Source organism: Peromyscus eremicus, chromosome 2 (assembly GCF_949786415.1).
Source record: "Peromyscus eremicus chromosome 2, PerEre_H2_v1, whole genome shotgun sequence".
In the NCBI taxonomy this organism is placed as follows: Eukaryota; Metazoa; Chordata; class Mammalia; order Rodentia; family Cricetidae; genus Peromyscus; species Peromyscus eremicus.
This window is the reverse complement of record NC_081417.1, coordinates 148,865,873-148,871,872: the sequence shown is the minus strand read 5'-3', so window position 1 is coordinate 148,871,872 and position 6,000 is coordinate 148,865,873.

The following is a 6,000-nucleotide window of genomic DNA, read 5'->3' as shown; positions in this document are numbered from 1 at the left end:
TGGAACCCACATGGTGGAGAAAGAGAAACGAGTCCCGCAGTTGTCCTCTGACTTCCACACGTGCACTGTGGCCCCTCAAAAACAAAGAAACACATGTAAAAAACAAAAGTCATTTGCTTTGTGCTAAGAGCCTTCTCAAACCCCAGAGACAGTCTCCCCTTCTCAGCTTTTTGTTTTTAAACAAGTGTGTGGTTCAGGAGCGCTAAGTTACGAAATACAAAGAGACACTTCTTAAAAAGTACAGAGTGAGCCGGGCAGCAGTGGCGCACGCCTTTAATCCCAGCACTCGGGAGGCAGAGACAGGCGGATCTCTGTGAGTTCGAGGCCAGTCTGGGCTACAGAGCGAGATCCAGGACAGGCACCAAAGCTAAACAGAGAAACCCTGTCTCAGAAAAAAAAAAAAAAAAGTACAGAGCAAACATCGAAACACAAAACTTTAACTCCATAATCCCTACCCAGTCATGTCTCTCCCTGGATACAAAGAACACCCTGTATTCTACATGTAACTCACCTGAGAGACAAGGTCCTGGAAACAGGAGGGCTGAACAGGTGGAAGAGACTGGTAGACAGCAGTCTGGAAGTTTCCAAAGCACTTGGACTCTCCCGGTGCGTGAGGAACTTCCTGAAGACGCGTCCTTTGCCGCCCGCCATCTTCACATCTGCTCTCTCTGCCTGTGTGAGCGCTGGCCTCTCCAGCGTTCTGTATGAGAGAGGTGCTTTACACCTGCATGGCCCAGGCTCTGCCCACTGGCCCCAGGTGGCTGTGGGCACTTAAAATGTGGCTACTAATGGGGGAACAGGATCTTTAGTGGCATTCATTTTTAATTAATTTAAATTTATGCATAAATCACTACCTGTGGCTAGTAGCTTGGTGTTAGACAGTAAAGCTGTGTGACTTGGGGGTTTTTAAACCACATGAAAAGAAGGTGCAGACAGATGCCTGACACATCACTCCCAAATGCTTGGGTTTCTGTAGTTAGAAGAAGGGCACTTTGCTGCATTTGCTACTGTTACCACACTCAAGAATTTTATCCCTAAAGATCTTTGCATAACTTAAAAAAAAATCTTTATTTTTATTGTATGAATGTTTTGTCTTCATATATGTCTGTATGCCACATGTGTGCCAGGTTCCTGTGGAGGTCAGAGAGGGCATCAGATCCCCTGGAACAGGAGTTACAGGGGGCTGGCTGTGAACCACTTTGTATGTGCTTGAAATCGAACCCAGGACCTCTGAAAGAGCAGCCAGTGCTCTTAACCACTGAGTCATCTCTCCAGCCACCAATCTTTGCATAATTTACACCTCCAGTGTTGGGAGAAATGTGACAAAGAAAGACTTCCTTATAACATGTCTATCAAGAGAATTTGCAAGCCATGGATCTCACCCATTTAAAGAATATAATTCTTGGGGCTGGTGAGACAGCTTAGTGGTTAAGAATATTTGCTGCTCTCACAGAGGACATCAGTTTGGTTCCCAACACCCATGTTGGGTGGCTCAAAATTACTTACAACTCTGGCTCCAGAGGATATGGTGCCCTCTTCTGTTCTCCACAGGTACTGCATTCAAGTGCAAATACCCACACACAGATACACACACATATACATAATTAAGGATAAAAATAAGTCTTTAAAAAGAGGTGGGGGGGGCATAAAATTCTAGGTCAGGTGTGGTGGCACATGTCTGTAACCTCAGCATTTGTGAGGTGGATTCAGGAGGATCAGGAGTTCAAGGTTGTTCTTGGCTGCGTAGTGAATTCAAGGCCAGCCTGGACTACATGAGACCCTGTCTCAAGAAACCAACCAAACGAACAAAAAGAATAGAGTTCTAAATGCTTTTGTTATTTTTACAGAGTTCTGAAAACAACCCACTCAACTTATAGACATTTTTATCCCCATAAAAAGAAGCCCATGGCACTGGTGGTTGTCTCATTGTTTCCCCCCAGCCCTCTCCTCCTGTCCCCAGCTCACCCCTACCCCAGCAAACATCATGGATCTGCATACTCTAAACAGTTTCATTTGAATGGACTTTTCATGTGGTCCTCAGAGTCACTCCTCCTGTTTTGCAAGGTTTTAAGGTCCATGCTTTTTATAGCATGCATCAGTACTTTTCTTTTTATTTAAACTTGAGGTAATGGCCTAAGAATGTGGTCAAGTTGGCAGAGTCCTTGTCTAGTGTGCACAAAGCCCCAGCTTTCATCCCCAGCAGGGCACAAACCTGGAATGGTGGCAGAGGAGATGGAGGTTCACAGGTTTAAATCCGCCAGGCTAGGTGCCACATTCCTTTCATCCAGGACTTGAGGCAGAGGCAGGCAGATCTACATAGCCACTTCCAGGCCAGCCAGGGCTGCACAGTGAGGAAAAAGAACTCCAAAGTCCTCACAGAGAACTGGAAGCCAGCTGGGGTGTAACTTACATACATTGGTAAATTGTGGTGTGCTGTATGAGAAGCTGGGCTGCTCCTGCCCCGTTTCAGACCTAAGCATGTTTGTCTCTGGGTCCTCCAAGGCTCCTTATTTGGGGCTGTGCTCCCCAGCTCTGTGACAGGGAGGGCAAAACAGTCTGAGAGTGAGAACACTGTGCTGAGAACAGTGAAAGGTGAAAGCCATTCCTGCAGAGGTGAGTATTGATTATCCGTGGTATGAGAGTTCTAGCAGGGGCTGGAGAGATGGCTCAGCGGTTAGGAGCACTGGCTGTTCTTCCAGAGGTCCTGAGTTCAATTCCCAGCAACCACATGGTGGCTCACAACCATCTGTAGTGAGATCTGGTGCCCTCTTCTGGTGTTCACGTATATATGTACAGGTAGAATACTGTATACATAATAAATAAATCTTTTAAAAAAAGAGTTCTAAGCTGGGCGGTGGTGGCGCACGCCTTTAATCCCAGCACTCGGGAGGCAGAGCCAGGCGGATCTCTGTGAGTTCAAGGCCAGCCTGGGCTACCAAGTGAGTTCCAGGAAAGGCACAAAGCTACACAGAGAAACCCTGTCCGAAAAACCAAAAAAAAAAAAAAAAAAAAAAAAAAAGAGTTCTAGCAAAGGGAAAGAGAATTCAGAATCTTCATCATGGATAGAAAGCTCACTTGGGGGCTCCAGTTACTTGCCTCAGTTTCCCCAGTTAGTTTCTGCTGGATGCCTTGAGTTCCGAACTTGATCGTATTTTGTTCACTCCCTCTCCACCTCCTCTCTCTTTTGCTCCTTATTCTTTTACTTTGGCTTGCTGTATACTTAATAACCCACTCATCCAAAGCTGAAATATGGGTGTCATAGATCATCCTCCAGGCTCTTCAGAACCCTGGGCTACATGAGACCCTGTCTGAAATAAAACAACAGACTCCATTTTGGGGGGTAAAACGTACCTAGCATAAAATTTGCCTTTTAAACTGCTTTAGAGTTTACAGCCCAGTGCCTCCAGGACACTTACATTGGTGGGTAACTGTCTTAGGCAATCCCTGCTGCTATAACAAAATACCTTGGACAGGGTAATTTATAAACCATAGAAGTCTTAGACCAGGCACAAAAATCATTTTGGTGTTTGGTGAGGGCCTGTTTCTTGCTGGTGGTATTTTCTCTGTGTCTACAATGGCAAAATGGAGTCAATGTCTCCTTGAGGCCAGTTATAAGGATGCTGTTGCATTTGTCCCTGAACGTTTTCATCTCTCCCAAAGGCTCCCTGTTCCCATTAAACATCATACTCCCCACCTCCCACCCCCACTCTCTGCAACCACGAACCTACTTTCTCTCTTTGGGCCCAAGGTCCTTTCTAGCAACGCATACAAATAAACGTAGTATGGGGGTTTTGTTTTGTTTTGTTTTGTTTTATGTTTGGCTTCCTTCCTTCAGCACAGTTTTCAAGAACTTTCTAGTCAGAAGTTCTGGTGCACATTTGTAATCCCAACATCTGGGAGGCAGAGGCAGGAGAACCAGAAGTTCAAGGTTGTCCTCAGTTACAGAGCAAATCTGAGGCCAGCTTGGGCTACCTGAGACCCTGTCTCAGAACAAATAAACAGAAATGTGTTGTAGTGCATGCTGTACTTTATTCTGAATAGCACACTGTTGTGTGTGTGTGTGTGTGTGTGTGTGTGTGTGTACACATGTGCATGTGTGCGTGCATACCAGCTTCACTGTTTCATGAATTGATGGACATTTGAGCTGTTTCTACCCCTTGGCCACTATGAGCAGTGCTATTCTGAATGCCAGAGGAAAACCTTTTAACCTTTTGTTTTGTCTTGTGTTTGTATTTTCGAAACAGCCTCACTACGTAACCCAGGCTGGCCTTGAACTTGTGATCCTACTGCCTCAAGCTTCTGAATGCTGGGATCACAAGTGTGCACCACCACCATGCCTGGCGGTATGACATTATTGTTTAAACACTCTATGAACTCTTGATTGTCCATCCAGGAGTGACGTCACTGGGTCACATGGGAACCAGATCTTTTATATGCTGAGGAACTGTAGCCCAGCTGTTCCAGGCTCTGGGTTACTCGTCCACAAGCAGCAGGTGGGCTTCCATAATCTGTGACATCAGGTATAGCCATTCCACAGTGGGACTATAACACAGTGGGAACGTACTTCATCCCACCTTGGTCTTCATCTGTATCTCCCAGGGGCTTTTTATTAGCTTTGTTTTGTCTTATTTTGGTCACTGTAACAAATGGTGTTTATGGGCCATTTGTGAGTCTTTGGAGAAATGTTGATTTAGTCTTTTCTTTTTTATTATCATTATGATGTTGTTGTTGTGTTGGGACCAGGAGTCATGTAGCCCGGGTTGCCATCAGACTTCCCATATAGCTAAGGATGACCTTGACCCTCTGGCCTTCCTGCCTCTACTTCCCAAGCACTAGCATTGTAGGAAGTATCACCTCACCCATCTTGAGATTTCTTCACACATTTTGGATGCTAGACCCTTATGGATGTCCTTTGTCATTTTTCCCCTCCATGCTGCTGGACCACATCCCCAGTCCTTAGACTGTGTCAGACATATGCTCTGCAAACCTTTACTCTGTGGGCCTTCTTAATTTCTCGTGTCCTTTGATACATGAGAATTTTTAATGTCAAAGAAATTCCCTTTGTTTTCTCTTTTGTAGTCTGTGCATCTGGAGTCAGACTTAAGAACTTGTTTCTAAATCAGAGTTCATGACCAGCGGGCCTTTGGTTTTCTTCCGAAAACTTTACAGTTTGACATTGTACATTTCGGCCTCTGATCTGATTTCAGTTAATTTTTGCATGTTGTGTTAGTTACACTTTTTGTCACTGTGACAAACTCCTGAGGGAAACGACATAAGGGGAGGATTTACGTCAGTTTCTGAGCTTCCCCTCCACGGCCGGCTGGATTCTTGCTTTAGGAAAGCAGGTGGGAAAGCTTTTAGGAAACCGTGGCCAGGCAGGACTCCAGGGCAGAGGCTGTAGGCATAAAGAGCTTGGTGGTCACCAGAAAGCAGAGACGGGTCACCTGGAACAAGATCTAACTTCTAGACTGGGTGGTAGTGGTGCATGCCTTTAATCCCAGCTTGGGCTACACAGAAAAAAACTGTCTCGAAAATCAAAATCCAAAGAGAGAGAGAGAGAGAGAGAGAGAGAGAGAGAGAGAGAGAGAGAGAGAGAGTCCAACCAGGCCCCACCTCCAAAAGTCCAAAAGTTTCCATTCTCTACACAGCCCTGGCTGTCCTGGATCTCACTATGTAGACTAGGCTGGCCTTGACCTCACAGAGATCTACCTGCCTCTGTCTCTCGAGTGCTGGGATTAAAGGCTTGAGTTACCATGCTTGGCAAAGATTTATTATCTTTATTTTATGTACATGAGAGTTTTGCCTGAATGCATGTTTGTGCACTGCGTGCATGCCTGGTGCCCATGGAGGTCAGAAAAAGGAACTGGATCCCCTGGAACTGGAATTACAGACAGTTGTGAGCCGCTATATAAGTGCTGGGAATTGAACCTGGATCTTCTGCACTTAGCAAGCGTTCTTGACTGCTGAGCTCTCTCTCCAGCCCCAGATTCTGACCCAAAC